The following is a 24,153-nucleotide window of genomic DNA, read 5'->3' on the forward strand; positions in this document are numbered from 1 at the left end:
CTATCAGCTGCTTTCTATTTGAACTCAAGACAAAGGAGCCTACCTTAACTGTGCGCCAGTGTCCAGAGCCATCCCAGTAAATAAAGGTGATTTCAATCTCTTCACCTACAAAGAAGAGTTGCCTCTTGATCTAGAGACCAAAGTGCCCAGAGTTCCCTTGGGCTACATAGCCAAGGTGAATATTTGCAAGAGAACTGCTTGGGTCTTAGCCCTGTTCTTTCACTGCCCCAACTCTGGATCACACATGTTCAACTCTACTAGAACTTATTGTTTTTGTGTCTGCTTTGATTTTGACTTTTAGAGATTGTGTCTCATGTAGTCAAGACTGGCTTCAAACAAGCTATGTAGCTAAAGATGACCTTAAACTTTAGATCCTCTTGCCTTAAGCTGTTGAGTGTTGAGATAACAGGCCTAAGCAACTGTATCTAGCTATATAGTACTCACTCTTGATTTTCTCCTGCTTGGCTTCCCATTCCTGACACAGCTCTTCTTGAAGCCGATTCTCTTCCTCCTGAGAGGAAATGGACAAAGGATGAGGTTCAGGGCCGCTCCCTGGGCAAGAGTCTCCACCAAGGTCAACTTCATGATCAATACCAAAGTCAGCACCAGAGCCAGGCAGTTTTTACTTCCCTGATCTGGTCAGGCAAGAAGCTCGTGTCTACATCAGGGTTCTTCCCCTATTTCCTTTTCTTTGTGGTGATCTCTAGAGCAATGAGACAAAGAACATCTTACCATTTTTCAGAAAACCATTCTGTGGTTTTGTTTTTAGACAGTCATATTTATCTAACCCTGAGTGACGTGCTCAAATTCAGAGATTTCAGTCCCTACCTCTGTCTCCTGAGTAGTGGGATTAAGAGCATGTGGCACATGCCTGTACTAAAAATGGTTTTGATCTCCATGAACGTGTCTGTAAGGTCTCTCATGCCACTGGAACATGTTTTAAGAACTACTGATTTGGCCAGCCACGGTGGCACACACCTTTAATCCCAGCACTCTCAAGAGGACAGGCATGTGAATCAGAGTTTAAGCCCAGCTTGGTGTACACAGTGAGTGCCAGACATACCACAACTGTAGTTAAACCTTGTCTTAAAAATAATCATCCATGTGATGGTGGCACACATCTTTAATTCCAGCACTCAGGAGGCAAAGGAAGGCAGATCTTTGGGATTTTGAGGCCAGCCTTGTCTACAAAGCAAGTTCTAGAGCTGCTAGGGCTACTACACAGAAAAACCTTGTTTCAAAAAACCCTAAAATAAATAAATAAAATGAAAAACAAATGGAAAAAACAGAACTACTAACCTAAGTAAATAACAAGCATAAATTAAAAGAAATAATCATAGATGCCAGGGAGCTTGGTGTCCCGTTCCTATTGCTAAGACCTCAAAATGATGGAAAGAAAAAACCCACCACCAGTGCTTTTTTATTAATTTATAAATGTTTCCACTTCCTCCCCTCCTCCCAATACCCTCCCACTCCCCCCACTCCCTCTCCTCCTCCCTCTCCAATCCTAAGAGCAGTCAGGGTTTCCTGTCCTGTGGGAAGTTCAAGTTCCTTCCCACTCCCTCCAGGTCTAGGAAGGTGAGCATCCAAACAGACTAGGATCCCAAAAAGCCAGTACATGCAGAGGAAACAAGTCCCAGAGCCATTATCAATGGCTTCTTAGACAGTCCCCATGTCAGCCACATTCAGAGAATCCGGTTTCATCACATGCTCGTTCAGTCCCAGTCCAGCTGGCCTTGGTGAGCTCTCATTAGATCTGTCCCCTTGTATCAGTGGGTGAGCTCACCCCTCACGATCCTGATTTCCTTGTTCATATTCTCCCTCCTTCTGCTCCTCATTTGGACCTTGGGGGCTCAAATGAGAAGCAGAAGGAGGGAGAATGTGAGCAAGGGAGTCAGGATCAGAGGGAACCTTCATCCGACAATGGATGGAGATTGAGACAGAGACCCACATTAGAGCACTGGACTGAGCCACCAGTGCTTTTCAAAAGTCCCAGTGAACTCGGAATAGTGGCACACACCTGTAATCCTAGCACTCAGAAGGCTGAGGCAACAGCTCTAAACTTTAGAGACCAGTCTAGGCTATACAGTAAGATTATCTGAAAGACAACGATCCCCCTAATACACAGTGAGGTTGACAACCTTTCCACTAGCCTGTGCAATCTAGAATTGCTCCTAAGGTAGAGGAAAGATGACTATCAAGGCCAGACTGAGCTACGTAAGACCCTGTCTCAAAATAAATCAAGCCCTACTTGCCACCTAGAGCCCTGAGCACTACTGAATGTATATCTAGCTCAACAAGCTATCTAATGGTATTATTTCAGATACAGTTGGGTTAAATGTACTGCTAAATTAAAGTGGACAGGCCCAGTGTGGCAGTACACACTAATAATCTTAGCATTGAGGAAAATCAAGAGGATTGGAAGTTCAAGGCCAGCCTTAGCTACATGAGCCCCTGTCTCAATAAAATAAATTAAAAAAAATTACAGTGGCAGGAAACAACCACAGGAAGGGGGACCTACATGATTAAGATAACAGCTATTACCTAACTTATTCCAAGTCTTCAAATGCGTCCTTTGTCCTGTTATTTCAGTCCAACTGTTTCACCTCATTATCTACTCGTCCTATGAAATACTCATCCTTCATACCCAATCCAACTATTCCCCATGTGACCCAATCTCTCACACAGATCTAGTAATTTCCCCTGGGCTCTAAGGAAAGCAGCATTTCTGAGTGTTTGGAGTCCATACTGACTTTGTAGCCTGGCCAGGCACAGAACAGATATACACACTAAGGGCTGTACATCAGAGGCACTGAATTTCAGAAGGTATAAGATGAAATTTACCAATTGCTACCAGTGCCCACCTGTGGTGAGCAGTTATAATACCTGGCAGTGGCCAGGCATGGCACACACTTTCATGCCAGTACTCAGGGAGACAGAGGCAGGTGGTTCGCTGTGAGTTCAAGGCCAGTCTTGTCTACATAGTGAGTTCCAGACAGCCAGGACTATTACACAGATAAACTCTATTTTGGAAAACCAAAACCATACCAAATCAAGCAAACAAAAAACCCTCACAATACCTGGTAGTGTAGTCACAAACATTCTCATTATTTCAGAAAGTTTCAGCAGGCTATCTTCTCCCCTCAACTTATCCTGTGTGCCCCAAAGGACAGTTTCTGGATGCTTTTAGACCAGGCACTAGTCCTCTGGTAACTTCCCACACTGGTGGCTCCTGGACAGGGACTACTGGCCTAGCTCTGACTCAGTCTCCTGCTGCCAGTACCTCTGTACTTTAGCTTTAAAACCATGGTACTGCCTCAGTTCTCTTTTTTCTTACCCTGTGTGAAACTGAGGACCACAAGCCCAGTAGGTGACCAGGGCTAAAAAATGAGTGTGCTTCTTCCTTTGCTGGCCCAAATGTTAGCCCAAATGCCAGGACAGAGCTCTGGCTGGCAGTGCCCTCACATTCCCTCTCCAGTTCCTCCTCACGCATGGCCACCTCTTCCTCCTCTTTACCTCCCCCTCTTCTTCCTCCAAGGTGAAGGACAGGCAAGAGAACTTGCACTTGGCCTCCTTCTTGCACGCCTTCTCTCACAGCTTCTCTAGCTTCCTACCAAGGCATGGGTCAATGAAGGAGTAGCTCCTGGGTCTGGAAAAAGGTGGTACAAGTGTCTTGCTTACCCACAGTGCTGGACTTGAGCTCTGCTTCCACAGCACCATAGTGGGCAGAAAACTTCTTATCGATGTTGGATTTCATTAAATTCTCCTGAAGGGGAGGGACACATCAGTGAAGGCCATCCACCACTCCACTGTGGAAGTGAAAGAGTAGCTGTGGGTCCCAGATCAGTACCCAGACACACTATGATATAATCTTAGAAAACACACACTCACCCTTCCTTTTCTGGGTGGAAGGGTCCATGAAGCTAGGAAGGCTAAAGTGGCCAAAGGTGATCCTTTCCTTGGCATCCCTAAGCTGCTCCGGCCTCTTCAGGTCTCCAACTGGGCATCAGTACTCCCTCAGTAACCTACAGCCACCACCATACTCACCTTTGCCCTTTTTTCTTACCCAACCATTAAGTTGAAGATCCTGAGACCCAAACCAAGGGATTTCAGAAAAGAATAAACAAGAAAATGAGGTAACTCTGTGAGAATTTTCCTTCTTTTTGGCCCAGGATGCTGTCAGCAGCTATCCAGGTCACTGTTCTTCAGTCCAGTCCTATCTTAATAGGTACCATTTAGGTCCCTCTCTGACCAGTACCCCCAAATGAATGGCCAGCCGAAGTATACTTCCAGTTGCCACTAAGGCAATGAGGTAAGAACTAGAGAACTATGTGCCGATCCAAGCATGACTGAGGGTTGATGATACCTCCATTTGATGGCTGGTTCTTGGGTTTGGCTTCTCACTTCCCTAGATAGGGCCTGTTCTCACCTGGAGAGCTAAGGCCCTGCTCTTGTCAGGAGTCTTGCCCAAAGGATTAAACCAAGGTCTCCTCGGTACCACACCCCTGAATCCAGTAGCCACTCACTGAAGAAGCCCTGAAGGACACACTAGTACTCTGGGATGCTAAAGGCTCTGGGGAATACTCCTGTGCCTCTCCACAGGAAATGAGCTCTTCCCTGTATGTATTAGAAGGCTGGGAACATGAAACTCTGTGCTCAAGTCTCACAAACATCAATGCCACCACTGTGGATTCCTCTTGCTGAAGTTTTCACAAGCTAGTGGTCTCAATCTCTGTCAGGGCCCAACACTGAGCCCACTTTACAGATTACACTGTCTCAGCTGGCTTCCCATACCAGTCAGAGATGCACAAGCAAGTCCTGTCCCTGGTGTGGGGCTGCCCTCTGGGCTCTCCTAGCCTGCCTAGGGGACTCTCAGAGCCTAGCAGCATGAGACTGCCAGGGCCTGCGCAAAGCACATGCTCTGAGGCGCCCCGGCCTGGCCCATACCTCTGCGATCCTCTGCTTCTTCTGCTCCATTTGCTCATGCTGTTTCTTTTTTTTCTTCATCAGGTGCATGGAAGGGCCCGCCTCGCTTGGGGCGCCCTTATACTGAGCCACAGTGGCTATGGCTATGACTATGGGGACAGTAGTGGCGGCAGTGGCTATGAGCAGCAACGAGAAGCAACAACAGCCGTGGTGGTGGAGACTTCTGCTTGAAGGAGTTCTGAGGAAGGCAGTTTAGTCAGCTGACTATGACGTCACCCACCAGGAATCATATGGACGCTGGCCATGCCTTATGCTCCTCCCCCCGTGACTCTGGCCTGTGATCACACCTCGTCCAGCCCCGCCCCACAGGAGGCTGGGCCCTTCCTTTACTGTGTTTTGATAAACTACCAGTTCTGCTCGCACTTTTGTGACAGTGCTGTGTCCCTTAGTTTCTTGAAAGCCCTCAAAGTTAACTGCTGTCTTAAGCTAGACCTACAGTCCCCTTACAGTCTCCTGTTGACCCCAAGACTGAGCACAACACTCCCCTGACTTGGTTCTTAAGAGCTCTTTGAGCTATGTCTCATGATCAGGTGTCCTCATAACTCTGAGGCTATTTCCCCTACTTTGTCACAGACTGTCACTTATTTGGTAACTTGGATTTTTTTTTTCCTGAAACAAAATTTCTCTGTGTAACCTTAGCTGTCCTGGAACTTACTCTATAGACCAGGCTGGCCTCAAATTCACAGAGTTCTGCCTGCCCCTGCCTCCCAAATGCTGGCATTAAAGGCATGAACCACAGACTCTTGAGGGCTTGGATTTTTGGTTATCATCCAAGGCTAAGTGTAGCTCCCTTTGCTTTCCTAGGAATGAAGCTGGCTCTGAATCCCCTCTTGAAAATTTGTGTGTGAGACTGAAGAGATGGCTCAGTCAGTAATGGGTACTAGAGGAAAGGTACTTCCAGAGGACCCAGGGTCAATTCCCAGCAACCACATAGCAGCTCCCAACAGATTGTAACTCCAGAGATCCAACTCTCTCTACCGGCCTTTGCCGACAGCATACATGCAAGTGGTGCACGTTTGTCTAAGGAAAACACACATACACATAAAATCTTAAATTTCTCTCTCTCTCTCTCTCTCTCTCTCTCTCTCTCTGTCTGTCTGTCTGTCTGTCTCTCTCTCTCTCTCTCTCTCTCTCTCTCTCTCTCTCTCTCTCTCTCTCTCTCTCTGTGTGTGTGTGTGTGTGTGTGCAAAAGTCATGGAACGTGTGCAGAGGTCATATTATGGAGCTGGGATCCAAAGATCAAATTCAAGGTTCCCTGGAAAGTGCCTTTATCCATTGAGTCATCTCACCTGTGCTTCCCTGCCTCAGAGAGTCCAGAATAGCCTTGAACCCAAAGTCTCCACACCTAGATGCCTTCTCTTTGACTTTGACTTAGAAACCACTACTGCAGCTGGGCAGTGGTGGCACACACCTTAATCCAAGCACTCAGAAGGCAGAGGTAGGCAGAGTTCAAGGCCAACCTGGTTTACCTACTGAGTTCCAGGACAACCAGAGCTGTTACAAAGAGAAACCCTGTCTCAAAATACCAAAAAGATAAAAAAAGAAGCCACAAGTGCAAAGATGACAGAACAACAGTTGCTGATCGACCTACTTCACCCTTGAGGATACAGTTATAATTCCAGAAGCTAAACTGCTGCATTCCTGCAAAACAACCCAATAAACTTTGAGCAGAGAACCTAAAGATACAGATTCAGGTTACAACAGTTTTATTTGGAGGTTTTTGTTTGCTGTGAAATACACTAGAGATTGAGGAAGGGGATACATTCACTTTGCAAGATAAGGGTTTCCCACCACTAAAGGAAAAAACATGGGGCAGGGCATACTGGGGTTTGCATCCACTATCCCATCTTCTTCTGCTTGGCTCTTATTTGACATTTATCAGAGAACAGAACACAAAGACAAGAAATTAAAAATAGATCAATCCCCAGAAGGGGCCATACCTAAACCTTCACACAACCCAGACTCTGCCAGGACTGGGAGAGGTCAGGTCAGCTCACTCTACAGCCCCAGGCTGCACAGAAAGGCTGAGGGACAGACAGGTAGGCTATAGTTAATACATTAGAATAATTTATAAGGGGGAGAAGGAATGCAATTTTGTGCTGGGAGGGGTCCCTTCTCTCCAACACATAAGAGTTGGGGGAGGAGACAAAGGCCACTACAATGAGAGTAAAAACACTGGGGACAGAGACAGTTTTCCTCTACTCCTTCCCAAACAGCAGATTTAGGGTGTATATGTACACACACACACACACACACACACACACACACACACACACACACACAGGAATCCTCTTTTTCTAGAACAAGGGTAGGCCAAGAAAGAGGATACTATCAAACCCCCATCTCTCAAACTATCGCTAAGCTTAAGGATTTGGTTGGTGAATCAAATCAGTGAGGTGGGTGATCAGAATGTGGTGGGGAAACAGAAGATGCTGGAAACAGGGATGTGCCCAGCCATACTATCTTCCCTGCCCCAGAGAAGGACATACCTGTTGGAGAGAGGGTAGTAGGGGCTGGAGGAGGGGAGTCAGCAATCACTGATCAGCCTCTCCAAAGACATCATTCTGTTTGTGCTTCATGTTCTCAAAATCAAAGGCAGTCCCAGCCATGTGTTTGTAGATATCTTTGTTGTCATTGCAGGTGGTCTCCAAGCGTGTGGTGGCATCATAGGAGCTGGAACAAAACACCTGTAAATAGGTAAAGCCCCAGAGCTTAGAGAAGTCAGACAGAGGATCTTGGGTAGGCTTCAAAAGGCAGGGCTGACTAAGACAGGGTTCTTACCTGACTCTCGAAACCACCATCAAATGGTTCATACAAATCACTTATAGCCACAAACCTGAAGGGCAAATGGAAGACAGAGTTAGATTAAAGTTACACAATAGGCCTTGTCCATTCCTGGTCTTCAACCCAGCCTTCCCAATTTGGCTCAGCACCTCACTTCTGGTCAATGAGTTCCAACAGCTCCAATGCAGACTCAACCTCCTTTTCCGGTTCTGCAGTTTCCACGGTGGTGCTGGCAATGGTGATGTATTTGCCCTGTGCTGCCACGTTCTGCGCATAGGAGATCATGCACACATAGATGTCTGACCCCAAGAAGCGCTCGGTTAACATATGCCAGGGGAAATGACCACATAAAAAGGTAGTACTTAGGAAATGGACAGGAATTTGGCCCACCTGCCCCTGCCCAGACCAACATGCAGAAACCTTTAAACTGTCACTCTAATAAAGAAGGGAAGGCCGTCCAAACCCAGGTATATTCCATAACAAAATGTCACAAGAAGCCCCAAGACTTCCTGTGAGACTATAGGCTTAGAAACCGAAGGTAATCCTTCATGGCTTGGCGTACCTGACTTCCTGTTGTCCTGGTTCTGAGGGATGATAATTTGACAGGAATTGGCATCATTTGTGTTCTTGATGGGGTGGCTGAGGATACAGATACAGCGAATTACCTGGCCAGCCTTCTGTACATGGCCTGGGATGTAGCTAGGGTCACAGATCAGCTGCTTGCAGCGGGCCACCTATGAAGGCACCAGAAGACTTTACACCTATCAGATTACCCCTTTCCCTGTGTAGTAGTAAGCCAAGTCAAAAGTCAAGCCAGGCAGCTGAGTTGTCAATACTATCCCTCCTATGCACATAACCCCTTTCTTGAAGCTCTGAGAGGTGAACTCTCACATATAGGGCTAGGTGGTGACCCTACTGCTGAAACACAATGATCACAAACACTTTTTTTTCACTGTTGATGGGGTTTTTGTTTGAGTCTATTTGACCCAAACTGGTCTCAAACTCAGGATCTTCTTCCCTTAGCCACCTCATTGCTCATGCACCACCATATCAGGCTGAAGGATGCTTTTTGGGGTGGGGGCATTTGTCTCGGTAGAATGCTTGCCTATCATGCATAGAGCCTTAGGTTAGATTTCTAGCACTGTATTAACCAGGTATATTGACACACACCCGTAATCCCAGCATGAAGAAGGTGGAAGTGCAAGGATTAAGAGTTCATCCGCAGCTATATAGACTATTTGAAGCCAGCCTGGGATACATGATACCCTTTCCAAAAGAATGCTTTCAGGATAACAGACACAGCATGTGACTTCTGAAGATTGTGTCTTGATTTAAATCCATCTGCCTCTGCTCCCTAGTACTGGAATTACAGGCACCTACCACCTTACTTAGCAATTTGAAGGATACTTTCTGCCAATAGGAATAGCTATGTAGACTTTTATTGATCACCCATTTCCTAGTTATGAGGCTCTCAGGGTTAAGCAATAGCAAACTTATCAGCAATAAGGCTCCCTATGAACATAGCCCTAAAAAGACTAAGCCTTAATTGAGCCACAGTAACAAATGCACAAGGCATAACTACCTCTCCCTCAGATTTCACACCCACCACCTTACCATTCTCCATGATGATGTCATCCATAGGTTTGTGCAGCATATATGTCCACCCTTAGATGGCACTCAATCTATAGTGAGGAAAATGATGGGGAAGTTTTCTCAGCATAATGGGGACCAAATCTACGGTACTATTCCCACCCTACTAGTGAGATAGAGAAAACTGCCCAGGTAGGCAATAGTTGTTTTCAACTATTTCAGGTGTCCTTCCTATGGACTTGGGGCCCATCTTGGCATCCTCCTTCTTCTTTAAATTTTCCATCCAGAATATTCTATTTTACAGAGGGTCAGTTAGCATAGCATAAAGGAGTAGTCCCACAAAGAAAGAGCCCAGAATTTCAGAATAAATGACTCTCTGGAAAAGAGCCAGCTTGCAAGAAAGCCGAACCTCAAGGTTCTGGGGTCCTAGAATTAGTACTTGTGCTACCAGGAGTTGGGCAAACTATGTTAACAGTGATCTTCTCCTTTACTTTGTATTTCATTTATTTTTTAAATAATTTTTTATATTCACTATTTTATGTGTATGTATTTTATTTGCTCATGTCTGTATACACATGAATTATTGGTGCCTGTGGAAGTCAGATGAGGGTGCTGAATTTCCTAAAACTGGAGTTATGGACAGTTGGGAGCTACCATGTGGGTGTCAGAATTGAACCTGGGCCCTCTGTAAAAATAAGTGCTTTTGCTGAGCGGTGGTGGCACACACCTTTAATCCCAGCACTTGGGAGGGGAGACAGGCAGACCTCTGTGAGTTTGAGGTCAGCCTGTTCTGCAGAGTGAGTTCCAGGACAAGCTCTAAAGCTACAGAGAAACCCTGTCTCAAAAAACCAAATCCAAAACAAAACAAGTGCTCTAATCTGCTGAGCCAACTATCAAGACTTCTGAAAGTATTATTCATAAAATCCAAAAAGTGGCAACACCTCTAATATTCACCAATGGATAAATTGGGCATAAAATATATCCTATATATAAAGTGGGTTATTTAGCCACAAAATCTGAATGAAATATTAATACATACTAAAAGATATATTCACCTGCCCATAGGAGTCTAGGTGTAAGATCACAATGAAAGAAAACATGTTGTAGGATTACACCGATATAATCTATTTAAAAGCTGGCATGTACAAAGAATCAGAAGAGATTAGTACTTGCTAAGGGCTAGGAGGAGAGAAATAGGAATTGACTTCTTGATAGGTTAGAGTCTCCTTTTGTCGTGAGGAGAAAGTTCTAGGATTAGACTGTACTAATGGCAACACAATACTATGAATGTGCCTCATAGTGCTAAATTAAATACTCTAAAATGATCCATCTTTAAACTTATGCTTTGTAATATTACCTCAATTAGAAAAACTATAGAAACCTAGGGGAACTGTAATCATGCAGTGGAGGTGAGTTGGAAGAAGGATGTTACTGAGAAATTTGCTACCTGAGCTGAGCCTGCAAGATATGTCCTTCAAAGACATGTTCTCCTTTCAAACACCCTACCCTTTGAATGGAGACTTGTTCAGCAGCTTCAAAAGAAAAGAAGGAGGCAGTGTGTATGGAAATGAGAAAAGATAGGGCTATGGGAAAATATGACAGCCTTTGTCTATCTCATCTGCTATTTTGGTGGTTGCTTACTATAGTTGATTCAAATGATTGATCTACCTTCCAAGACTGACAGTGGTGACACATAGACTGTGGTGAGGAAAAGAAATGCAGATGTTTCCTATATGCCTGAAGCCCAAATATTGCTTCATAGGTTACCCTTTTCTCTTTTGCTTAGAGGATTCCTTTAAGGATGTGCCCCTTCAGGACTCAATGAAATGGGATATATTTTCTACCTATTTAAGTGAAATAATATTTTAATAAGTTTCTACAGTATAATAAAATTTAAGAACAAGCACACTGATAAAATTGTGTTTTGAGAAAGATCATAACCATCTTTCTGATTCATTTTTCCTAAAGATACATTTATATGGCAACAATGATAGATTTTCGAACCGTGATTCTGATTCTTCTCAATAAAGAAATTATGAGTAGCCATCTTTTCTTTGTAGGTAAATTCTTAACCATGAAATGGACTTAGGGTCATTGTTCTCCATACAGAAGTGAAAATTAAATGAAGCAGTTGGTAGAAAGGGAAGAAAAGTGGTCCAAGAACAGAAGCATGGATTTGAGACCACAGATGTACTTGACATATGCGTAAGTTTGGCCAAGGTACTTCCCCTCAGAGTTGCAGCTTGTTGACATTACCTCACCTTCTATTTCACAGGCCCCGATCACATGTATGTGACTCAATAATGTGACTATACTTTGAAAAGTACAATTTGCTTATATAAACAAGTATTACTATTATTCATCAATGACAACAGCTGCTGTTACAGCTAAAACCCACTCTCCTTTCTCAATATGAAACCAACGTTATTTTGTTCATATTTATACAATTCTCCTGTTTTCTTAGGTATTGTGTCTTTGTCATTGAGTGAAACTCTGCAAACCAGAAAAGTTCAGTCAGACGTGGTAGAATATATGTGTAAATAACCCAAGTTTGGGTGTTTTTTGTTGTTGTTTGTTTTCTTTTATTTTGTTTTGCAGTTGTGGACATATGGTCTCACTATGTACCTTGGACTGGCCCGGAACTCACTGTGTTTTCAGCCTTAACCCTGTGGGTGCTTGCTAATAGGCATGTAGCACCATGACTGGTACCAATTGTACTGTCAAGGACTTTTATCCATTAATCATTTGCGGTGCCCTAGTATTGTTATTAGATAGTAGAAGATTCAGACTTTGAATTCTTATGTGTTTGCAAATTGTGGAGAAAGCTAACAAAATCATGTTGAAGTTAAAGTGATATCATATGTTGCTTCTTTAATAGGCACTGCAAGGAAGCATGCAGAAAGACTACAGCAGATCTAAGAAGCCATAAGTATTGGCATCTTGGGCATGAGAGTGCACTCTAATTGTAGCAATAGAGAGGAAAGTTTCAGCAGTCTAATAACTGTTTCTTCTTGGCCATCTTTCTTTGTGTATGAAGTTCTGAATATTCCTCTAAGTATACTAGTCATTTTCATGGAGGCTACAGGAGATCACCAGTTAGCCAGAGTCCTGAAAACAGATTTCTTGTCTTACAGTTAAAGTAATGAGTAAATGGTCCTAGTGTTTATTTTGTTAAAGATATCTTAATCGCTGGTCTAAATTCAGTTCCACATATGTAAAATTTGTGAACCGTTTCCTCTCTAATCAAAGAACATGATTTTAAAAAAAAGGTTAAAGTCTCAGTATGCTATCTCTTTATACTACTATGACAAATACCTTAAAACAAATACCATAAAAACTTAAAGATTTACTTTGGCTTGCTGTTTCAGAAGTTTCATTCTTTTGTCCACTGGCTCTAATACTTCTGGTACTCAAGTGAGTTAGAGCTTCATGGCAGAAGGGCATAATGAAACAAAGTTTCTTTATTATTTTTTATTTATGTAGTTAGGTAATGGGAAGGTTCCAGGGACACAAAGTATCTTTCTAGGGCATACCCCCAGTGATGTGATTCTTGCTGAGGAGTCACTATGTTCTAGAAATCCTGCTAAACTCTTGCACATGTTGTGCTTAGTTGCCACCATCAGTACTGTTTGTACAGTAGCAAATACAGGTGAAAACAGAGAAGCTAAGTATCACATTAAACCCAGTCCAATGCAGCTGGCTCACTGGACTTTCAAGCCCATGAAGAGTTAAATAGTAGATAAGTGGGTATGTCCTGATGGTAGTGCTTTTATTGGCTTGCTTGTTTGGGAATTTTAAAATTTACTTTGATCCCCAAAACCACTCAGTAAGATAAGGCTTATTATCAATATTTAACTTAATGAGACATGAAAAATATTGATCAGCCACAATAAGCGATGATTGCCTACGGGTATTCAGGAGGCTATATATATGGACACAAGACAATGAAAATACAGTAAGAACTCTTAGCTGCAGTGGCTGATGAATTCTCCTTTGAAGGAATTCATTTTCCAGTTATGAATGGGAGGAGTTTTTTGCTCAAAAAATTAGGAAAATATAGCACTGGCTTCTAGGGAACCCCCCGACACACACAGAGGCTTTCTCCCCTTTTCTTCTCTGCTCTATTTCTCCTAGTCTCTTTTCTTTCTCCCCTCCACTTCTTTCTCCCTTTATTTCTCATTATCTTTTCCTTTCCCTATCCCTTTCCTCTATTCCTTAACCATCTACCAATCTATAACCACACACACACACACACACACACACACACACATATATATATATATATATAAATATATATATATGATCTTCTATCTGTAAATCTTGTCAAATATTTCTTGATTTTTACCCTTTGGCATATACGTATTTATGGTTATTGTTTTTGAATGTTTTATGAGTACCAACGGTAACAGTAGTAGATAAAGATGTTCATTTATTTTTCCCCATAATTTTTATCTCATTTATAAAGTTAAGTATTAATGTTGTCATCAATTACTCCCTAAAAGATGTAGGAAACTATTTGTTAGTAATATATTGATAAAAAACTATGTAAATAGATATTTTCCTGCTATTCTGACTCCCACATATTCATTCACAAAAGAACATTTTATTTACATCTTCAAGTAAGAGAGTGAAATTTTAAGTGAGACATATTATTTATTACTTGCTTTACTTTCCAAGGCAAGTCCTAGGAGCTTCATTCTTGACTGTGTCTAGTATCTTTTTTTATTTTTATGTTTTCAAACATGCTGAGAAAGAAAAAAGTATCTATTACCTATCTACTTATAATAAATTGTTCATTTCACTCTGCATTAAGAAATTCTTTCTTTGCTTCAAGAAGCTGAAATGATTTCAACCCAATAGAGTAGATGCATGTCTGACCAACTACCTCTTAATATTGCAACTTAAAATATATGCATATGAATTTTATCTGATCATTTATTTAGCGGACAGTTTGCTTCTGGGAGTATATTTCTCAATGAGATCAACAAATTTCAGATTCTGAACCAAACTATACAAAAGAGGTAACATAAATTTGAACAAAATTGGACAAAAATGTCAAGAAAAATGGTGTAAACAAGCTGTGGGACAATGATCTTTTATCCTGTCACTTGTATTATTTTAATAAAATGCTGATTAGCACAAGTATAATCTTCCCAAATCAACAAAACTGGTAATGATAGCAATATTCTCAATATTCTCAATCTTTTTATGAGGAAGTAATGTCTGGTACATATGAGTTAATAAAATTCCCCAACTCAGCAGCCTTGCGAGCTGGGCCTGGGCTGCAGGCGCATCCCGGCTGGAGGCAGTTGCTGGGTCTTAAAGGCCTCCCTGAGGACAGGTGGACCAGGGGCCAGCTCAGCCACATTCCTGACCAGCAGGGGCCCTGACTTCTAGCAGAGGGCCATTGGAGGGGTGAGTTTCCTTCGGGCCGGGGCAGGGTCCCGGTGAGGAGGAGCTTGGGCGTTCCCCGACCCCATAGACGCCCAGGTCGCCCTGCAGTGCTGGCTACCCCCTCCCGCCTGCCATCCCAGCTCCCATCCAGGTACGAATTCCTATATTTCTCCCTTCCCCCTGGGGCCATAAAATTTCCCCAGCTCAGCAGCCTTGCGAGCTGGGCCTGGGATGCAGGCGCATCCCGGCTGGAGGCAGTTGCTGGGTCTTAAAGGCCTTCCTGAGGACAAGTGGACCAGGGGCCAGCTCAGCCACACTCCTGACCAGCAGGGGCCCTGACTTCTAGCAGAGGGCCATCGGAGGGGTGAGTTCCTTCGGCCGGGGCAGGGTCCCGGTGAGGAGGAGCTTGTGCGTTCCCCGACCCCATAGACGCCCAGGTCGCCCTGCAGTGCTGGCTACCCCCTCCCGCCTGCCATCCCAGCTCCCATCCAGGTACGAATTCCTATATTTCTCCCTTCCCACTGGGGCCATAAAATATCCCCAGCTCAGCTGCCTTGCGAGCTGGGCCTGCATTGTAAGCACATCCCGGAAAGAGGGAGTGCCTGTGCTTCAATAGCCTGCCTGAGGAAAGGTGGGCATTCTGTCAGTGAAGTCCCTGCCCAAGAAGGGAACCTGACCCGGTAACAGAAGTTCCAATAGAGAACATTTGAAGGAAGAGATGGGCAGACGCCAAGGCAGGACCTCATCCAACAATCTGAAAAACAACATGAAAACACCAGATCCCAAGGACCCTACAATAGAAGGACTTGAACACCTTAAACCAGAAGTGGAAAAAAGTGCCATTATGAAAGCAATAGAGTCCCTTAAACAGGATATGAATAACTCCCTTAAAGAATTGGATGAGAAATATAACAAAAAGTTGGAAGAAATGAGTATAGAATTAGATGAGAAATATAACAAAAAGTTTGAAGAAATAAGTAAATCCGTGAATGAGACCCTGAGAAACCAAGAAAAAACAATCAAACAAGTAAAGGAAACAGTCTAAGAATTGAAAACTGAAATGGAGGCAATGAATAAAACATAAACCTAGAACCGGATGGATATGGAAAACCTAGGTAAACGAACGGAGACTACAGAATCAAGCATAACCAATAGAATACAAGAGATAGAAGAACGAATCTCAGATTCTGAAGATACCATAGAGAAAATAAATGCTCTGGTCAAAGAAAACGGCAAATCCAACAAATTCTCTTCACAAAACATTCAGGAAATATGGGACACAATAAAAAAAACCAAATCTAAGAATAATAGGGATTGAAGAAGGAGAAGAACTGCAGATCAAAGGCCCAGAAAATATATTCAACAAAATTATAGAAGAAAACTTTCCCAACCTAAAGAACGATATTCCTATGAAGGTTCAAGAAGCATACAGAACACCGAATAGACTGGATCAGAAAAAAAATCCCATCGCCATATAATAATCAAAACACAAAACATACATATTAAAGAAAAAATTTTAAGAGCTGCAAAGGAAAAAGGTCAAGTAACTAATAAAGGTAAACCTATCAGACTTACACCGGATTTCTCTATGGAAACCATGAAAGCCAGAAGATCCTGGATAGAGGTACTGCAGAAACTAAGAGACCATGGATGCAAACCCAGACTACTATACCCAGCCAAGCTATTGTTCACTATCAACGGAGAAAACAAAATATTACAGGATAAAAACAAATTTAAACAATACATAGCTACTAATCCAGCCTTACAGAGAATATTAGAAGGAAAATCACTACTGAAGGAATCCAACATTCCCAACACGGCCTACAATAACTCGAACATCTAGCGAACATTCACAAGCACAAATCAAAGAAGAAAAACACATACACTCTACTACCTAAAAAAAAATGACTGGAGTCAACAACCACTGGTCATTAATATCACTTAATATCAATGGACTCAATTCACCTATAAAGAGGCACAGACTTAGAGATTGGATACGAAAACAGGATCCAACATTCTGCTGTTTACAAGAAACACACCAACCACAAAGACAGACACCTACTCAGAGTAAAGGATTGGGAAGAGGTTTTCCAAGTAAATGGACCTAAGAAACAAGCGGGTGTGGCCATTCTAATATCTAACAAAATCGACTTCAAACTAAAATCAATCAGAAGAAATGGAGAATAAAGAAGCAGAGAAGGAAATCAGAGAAACATCACCTTTCATGATAGTCACAAATAGCATAAAATATCTTGGGGTTACTCTAACCAAGGAAGTGAAAGACCTATTTGACAAAAACTTTAAGTCTTTGAAGAAAGAAATTGAGGAGGATACCAGAAAATGGAAAGACCTCCCCTGCTCTTGGATTGGGAGAATCAACATAGTAAAAATGGCAATTCTACCAAAAGCAATCTATAGATTCAATGCAATCCCCATCAAAATCCCATCAAACTTCTTCACAGACCTTGAGAGAACAATAATCAAGTTTATATGGCAAAACAAAAAACCCAGGATAGCCAAAACAATCTTATACAATAAAGGAACTTCTGGAGGCATTACCATCCCTGACTTCAAACTCTATTATAGAGCTACAGTATTGAAAACAGCTTGGTATTGGCATAAGAACAGAAAAGTCGACCTATGGAATCGAATAGAAGACCCAGATATTAACCCACAAACCTATGAACACCTAATTTTCGACAAGGGAGCTAAAGGTATACAATGGAAGAAGGAAAGCATCTTTAACAAATGGTGCTGGCATAACTGGATGTCAACCTGTAAAAAAAATGAAAGTAGATCCATATCTATCACCATGCACAAAAATCAAGTCCAAATGGATTAAAGACATCAACATTAATCCGTCCACTTTGAACCTGATAGAAGAGAAAGTGGGAAGTAGTCTACAAGATATAGGCACAGGAGGCCTCTTCCTAAGTAGGACCCCAGTAGCACAGACAATAAGAGAAACAATGAAAAAAATGGGATCTACTGAAACTGAGAAGCTTCTGTAAAGCAAAGAACACTGTCAGTAGGACAAAAAGGCTGCCTTCTGACTGGGAAAAGATCTTCACCAACCCCTCATCAGACAAAGGTCTGATCTCCAAAATATACAAAGAACTCAAGAAACTAGACACTAAAACCCTAATTAACCCAATTAAAAAATGGGGTACTGAACTGAACAGAGAATTCACAACAGATGAACTTCGAATGGCCAGAAGACACTTAAGGTCTTGCTCAACCTCCTTAGCCATCAAGGAAATGCAAATCAAAACCACTTTGAGATACCATCTTACACCTGTTAGAATAGCTAAAGTCAAAAACACCAACGATAGCCTATGCTGGAGAGGATGTGGGGTGAGGGGAACACTCATCTATTGTTGGTGGGAATGCAAACTCGTGCAGCCACTGTGGAAATCATTATGGCGGTTTCTCAGGAAACTGGGAGTCAACCTCCCTCAGGACCCAGCAATTCCACTCTTGGGAATATACCCTAGAGATTCCCTAACATACTACAAAAGCATTTATTCTACTATGTTCATAGCAGCACTATTTGTAATAGCCCGAACCTGGAAACAGCCTAGGTGCCCCTCAATGGAAGCATGGTTAAAGAAGGTGTGGAACATATACACATTAGAGTTTTACTCAGTGGTAAAAAACAATGACATCTTGAATTTTGCATGCAAATGGATGGAAATAGAAAACGCTTTACTGAGTGAGGTAAGCAAGACCCAAAAAGAGGAACACGGTATGTATTCACTCATAAGTGGATTCTAACCATAATTAAAGGTCTTTGAGCCTATTATTCGTGATCCTAGAGAAGCTAAATAAGAAGACGAACCTGATGAAGATTATTTAGCTATCCGCCAGGAGGTAGGAAATGGTCAAGAGTCCCAGGTAACCTTGGGTGCTTGGGGGGGGTGGGAGGGTTGTTGGAAGGGGAGAGGGTTAGAGAGAAGGGAGTAGGGAAGGAATGGAGAAAGCTTGGTTGACCGGGATGGGGTGAAGGGAGGAAGGATGAATATGGGATCAGGGAAGAGTATATTTCAACTAAGGGAGTCATTTTAGGGTTTATAGGAAACTTGATTATATATGGGATCCCAGGTCCAAGGAGAGATCCCCAGATTGTTCTCTGGACAGAGGAGAGGGTGCCTGAACCGGCCTTGGCCCATAACCATACTGATGAATATTTTGCTTATCACCATAGATCCTTCATCTGGCGATGGATGGCGATACAGACGGAGACCCACATTGGAGCACCGGACTGAGCCCCCCAAGGTCCAAATGAGGAGCAGAAGGACGAAGAAAATGACGAAGGACTGCGAGGGATGCTATCACCCACTGATACAAGGGGCCGGATCTAATGAGAGTTTACCAAGGGAAGTTGGACTGCGACTGAACGAGCACGTGATCCAACCAGATTCTCTGAATGTGGCCGAATTTTCTGAATGTGGCTGGCCCGGAGTCTTTCTGAGAAGCCATGGACAATGTCACTGGGACTAGTTTCCTCTGCATATACTGGATTTTTGGGATCCAGTCTGTTTGGATACTCACCTTCCTTAACCTGGAGGGAGGGGGGACGATCTTGAACTTCCCACAGGGCTTGAAACCCTGACTGACCTTAGGGACAAAGAGGGAGGAGGAGAGGGAGGGGGGAGTGGGAGGGTGTTGGGAAGAGGGGCGTAAATGGAAACTTTTATAATTTAATAAAATTACTTAAAAAAAAAACACACAAGTGACAGCACCTGTTGGAGAGGTGTTGGAATAAAGGGAACATTCCTCAATTGCAGGTGGGTGTGCAAACTCATACAGCCACTATGGAAATCAATGTGTCAGGTCCTTAAAAAATTAGGAATTCACCTCTCTCCAGACCCAGCTATACCATTCTTGGGAATATACCCAAAGGATGCTTAATCCTACCACACAGGCACTTGCTCAACCATGCTCAATCCTGTTCTATTTATGGAAGTCAGAATTGGAAACGACCTACATGTTCATCAACAGAAGGATGAATAAAATGTGTTACATTTATACAATTGAGTATTATTCAGATGTTTAAAAACAACAACAGCATCATGAAAATTCAGGCAAAGGGATGGAACTAGAAAAGAATCCTGAGTGATTAAGACCCAAAATGATTAACATGGCATGTATTCACTTACAGGTGAATATTAGTCATTAAATAAGTGATAACCAAGCTACAATCCATAGACCCAGAAAGGTTAGATACCGACAAAAGTAGTAGGAGGGGAATATAAATCTCCCTGAGAGGGGGAAATAGAATAGAGTTCATGGGTGGATTAGGGGCATCAGAAGGGCAGGAATGGGAGATTCAGTAGGGAGGAGAGTTGGGCTTGAGGGATAGAGTGTGGGGAGAGACAGTTAGAATTGAGGGGCATTTAGTGTTGGTGTGGAAACCTAGTGCAGTAGAAACTTCCGAAACTACAGAAAGGCAATTCAAAAGAAGTCTCCAAATAATGAGGGATACATGGTCCCAACTGGCCATCTCTTCTCACTAAATGAAGCTTCTAGTACCAGGAATGGGCTTCATTCAATTGAGTTTCTGGCCAAAGGGATCCCATGGAAGACCCCAAACAACCCAAGGCTGTTTCCAAGACAGTAGGTTGATTCTACTAAATGCCAGGAAGGCCTCATTGCTAACGACAGTTCCCACACAACTCACTGGACTGGAGACATCTAGCTGGTGCCTATATAAACCTCACACCCGTGATCTAGCAACTTTGGTACAGGAAGTATTCTACAGGCTACAAAATGAGAAATGTATACACCAACCCAGCTACAAAACCTATGATGAACCACTCTATCCTGCCTGTGTGACATAATAGAGCTCAACAGTGGCACAATGCAGTGCATTGTGGGAGTAATTATCCAATGTATGGTTGGAATATGTGGCATTGCTTGAGTGACCAGCCGCCAGGGACTAGGATAAAAAAAAATGCTACTGCTCAAAAAGAAAAATAAAAGTAACAACAAGATGACCCCTGAAGACATTCTGCTACATAGATCAGACCCTTTTTATTCAGTCATCATCAGAGAAGCTTCCCTCTGCAGCAGATGGAAACAAACTCACAGAGACACAGCCAGATGTTTCACATAGAGAGTAACCTTGGAACACAGAGCTCTAAATGGAATGTCTCTGTCATTAGAGATTAGAGAATCCAGAGGAAGAGGAGGCAGAAAGAGGGTAAGAGTCGGAGGGGATACAGAACACCAAGAGAACAAGGCTCTGAACCAACTGAGCAAAGCTCATATGAACTCAGACTGAAGCAGCAGGAACAGGGCCTGCTCGGGTCTGCACAAGGTCCTCTGTGCACATTTTACAGCTTTCGGTAGTGTTTCCATGGATTCCTGAGTGTGCAAATGAGTGGGTCTCTGGTTCTAGTGCCTTGTCTTTGGCCCTATTCCTTCTGTTTATTTGCACTGTATAGCATGAAATACTGGTTTTTGTTTTATCTTTTATTTTATTTCATCATGTTTGGTTATTATCGCTTAGAAGACTGTTTCTTTTCTAATGAGAGACAGAAAAGGATGGACCCTGAGGAGAGGAAAGGTGGAGAGGAACTGGGAGGAGGAGAGGGAAGGGAAAATTGTAATCAGCATATATTGTATGAGGAAAGAATCTACTTTTAATAAAAGGGAAATTTAATAAACAAATGTCTCATAGTAAAAAAAAAAGAGGAAATGAAAAATCCTCTTAATTAAATGGAGGAGAAGACAAACAAAAATTGGAAGAAATCAATAAATCTCTGCTGCAGGAGCTCTTCCATTTCTTCAGCCAATAGCCTTTAAGACACCAGCCCACTTTAAATCTCTCAAAGGAAATTCAAGAAAAAGCAACCAAATAGGTTAACAAAAGAGTTCAAGACTTGAAAATTAAAGAGAGACAATAAGGAAAACACAAACAGAGGGAATCCTGGAAATGAAAAGTCTGGGTAAATGAAAAGAAAGTACAGATGTGAGCATAGCCAACAGAATTCAAGAAATGGAAAAGAGAATCTTAGGTGTTGAAGATATGATACAGGAAATAAATTCATTGGTCCAAGAAAACATTAAAATTAACAAAGTCATAACATGAAACATCCAAGATATCTAGGACACCATGAAAAGACCAAGACTAAGAATAATTGGGAAAGAAGAAGAAAAAAAGGCCAGTTCAAAGGCACAGAAAATATATTCCACGAAATCATGGAATAAAACTTCCCAACCTAAAGAAGTAAATGCCTATGAGAATACAAGAAGCTTAAAGAACACCAAAGATAATGGACCTCCCCCTGAAAGTACCCTCACATAATAATCAAAATACAAAATATACAGAGCAAAACATCTTTCTCAATAACTCAAGCTTTTATATTTCTCAACCTTACAAATTTTACATCTGTTAAATAAGTTTCTTTTCTGAAATTGGCAACAAGGGAAACTATAACTATCACTATCTAGTCTTCAACCTCATCAGAGACCCAAGAATGATAAAATATTACCTGAGAACACAGGAAGTGCAGCATAAGTAATGTACAAAACTATAGAAATGATAGAAATTGCTGACTGCCTAGATAGTCACCTGAGATTCCTCTGCAATATTGAATCATCCATCACTGGTCTACATGCTTAGAATATCTGACAATCTTTTCTGTGAGGCAGAAATTTCAAAGAACTGCCCTACCTTGTCTTGACAAAGTTCAGAAGTCATTTTCTTTTGTATCCTGCTCGTCCATTTGGGAAAGCATATTGTCAGCAGTCAAGACAAGAACACTTTCTTTGCCCAGTGTAATACTTTACCGCAATGAAAGCAAATGCTATATGGGTATTCTTCAATGCCAATCATCCTTTTTTGAAGTAGATTAGTGGTGCCAGGAGCAGATGTATCTCAGTCATGGAAAGCCTTAGTTATTAAACATCTTAAATGTCATATTCTATAGACCTCTGAAGTGTTTGAAAATCACCTATCTATCTAATATATATTTTTCAACCTTGTAAACATAGCTAACATGGCTATTTGATTGCTCTAGATGACTAACTACTAAAATGCATTTTAAAATTATCCTAAACAGTTTGTAATAATAGGTTTCAAGGACTAGGACTTTAAATGACATTTTTAAATGAGCTGCAGAGGTACAATACCTTAAATAAGAGAATAAATATATATACACTATAACAAAAATAACCTTAAATTTGTATCAATATGCAAAAACCCATACCAATGTGAAATGTATGAGATGGATAGTTACATTTTTAGCCTACATTACGCTATCCCCACTAAATTATGACAAACATCAATAATCACTCAATGACCAAAACACACCTATCATACCTCTTGGTAATATAGGTGTTGTATTCTCTAGCCTGCTTCCTGTTGTCTGGGAGCAATGACATCCTCAGGAAATCCTGAAAAAAATTGAGATAATAGTCAAGTACTAAGAAAACTAGCTATAATATTTGTTGTCCCATCTCTGTGAAATGGGAAAGTGCTAGGATTATCTGAATTCTTGGCGGGACTAGTCTGTGATACTGGACCATCTCAGCTAGCAGCCTTGAAATTGTTCTAAGGACAGAATACTGAGGAAAATGTAACAGGCACTATGAAGGACTAAATCACCTGGACCACCAAATTTCATTGGTATCTGGTCACTTTGCTCTAAAAACACACAAACTTTCAAAGGTAACATACATACCTGCATTAATATAAGTATGGACTCTCTGCTGTACACCAGACAGCCAAAGATGATTTTTGGGGGGGCAGGTAAAAGACGTCTGTCAGTCAAACTTCTATCCATGCCATATGAAAAGATGACATGTAATGATAAGTCAAGAGTACTCTGCAGTTTTTCTAGGCTTATTTCTTTATGTCTGTAGCCAAGATTTTCATGTTTTTCCCTCAATAAAATCTGATGTCTATTAATTTGAAGAAATCCACACCTTTCATTTCCTGTGGAAAAAAAGCATATCCTCTTACCCAATGCAATACATTTTCTGAATTCCATTTTAAAGTTAAGACATTCATAATGCATATAGACTGGTTTAATTACACCATGAAAGCTCAGACTACTGATATATTTCCCAACTTTATTTGGCTTACTCTTTTTGTATTACTTTACTGTTTCATGAAAGACTACTTATTTTTAAACTATTTTTTCTATTACTGTCTATAATCATTTTCTTTCTTTCTTAAGCACTTGTGCATTCTATAACCCATTTAAATGTTTTTCCCAATCTGGACCTGTTTTACTCTGGCACTGTAGCATTCTATGACCATGTAAATCAAACCTTAAACTGCTAGGCAACAGCCAGGTCCTCTGCCATGTGGCTCTGATGGTTGGCTCCCCATTTAATATTTTAACTCCAGCACAGTGGATACACCTTAATCTACTGCCATCTCAGCCAGCA

The 24,153-nt window shown here is 41.9% G+C and overlaps 2 pseudogenes; both read right to left on the reverse strand.

Moving 5' to 3' along the window:
• Positions 1-5,987, reverse strand: part of LOC148117473 (protein FAM50A-like) — a 31,503-nt pseudogene extending 25,516 nt beyond the window's left edge.
• A 1,522-nt stretch (positions 5,988-7,509) lies between these two features.
• LOC148117474 (rab GDP dissociation inhibitor alpha-like) lies at positions 7,510-23,543 on the reverse strand (annotated as a pseudogene).
• Positions 23,544-24,153: the final 610 nt, after the last annotated feature.

The sequence above is a fragment of the Myodes glareolus genome, chromosome X (assembly GCF_982192425.1).
Source record: "Myodes glareolus chromosome X, mMyoGla1.1, whole genome shotgun sequence".
Classification (NCBI taxonomy): Eukaryota; Metazoa; Chordata; class Mammalia; order Rodentia; family Cricetidae; genus Myodes; species Myodes glareolus.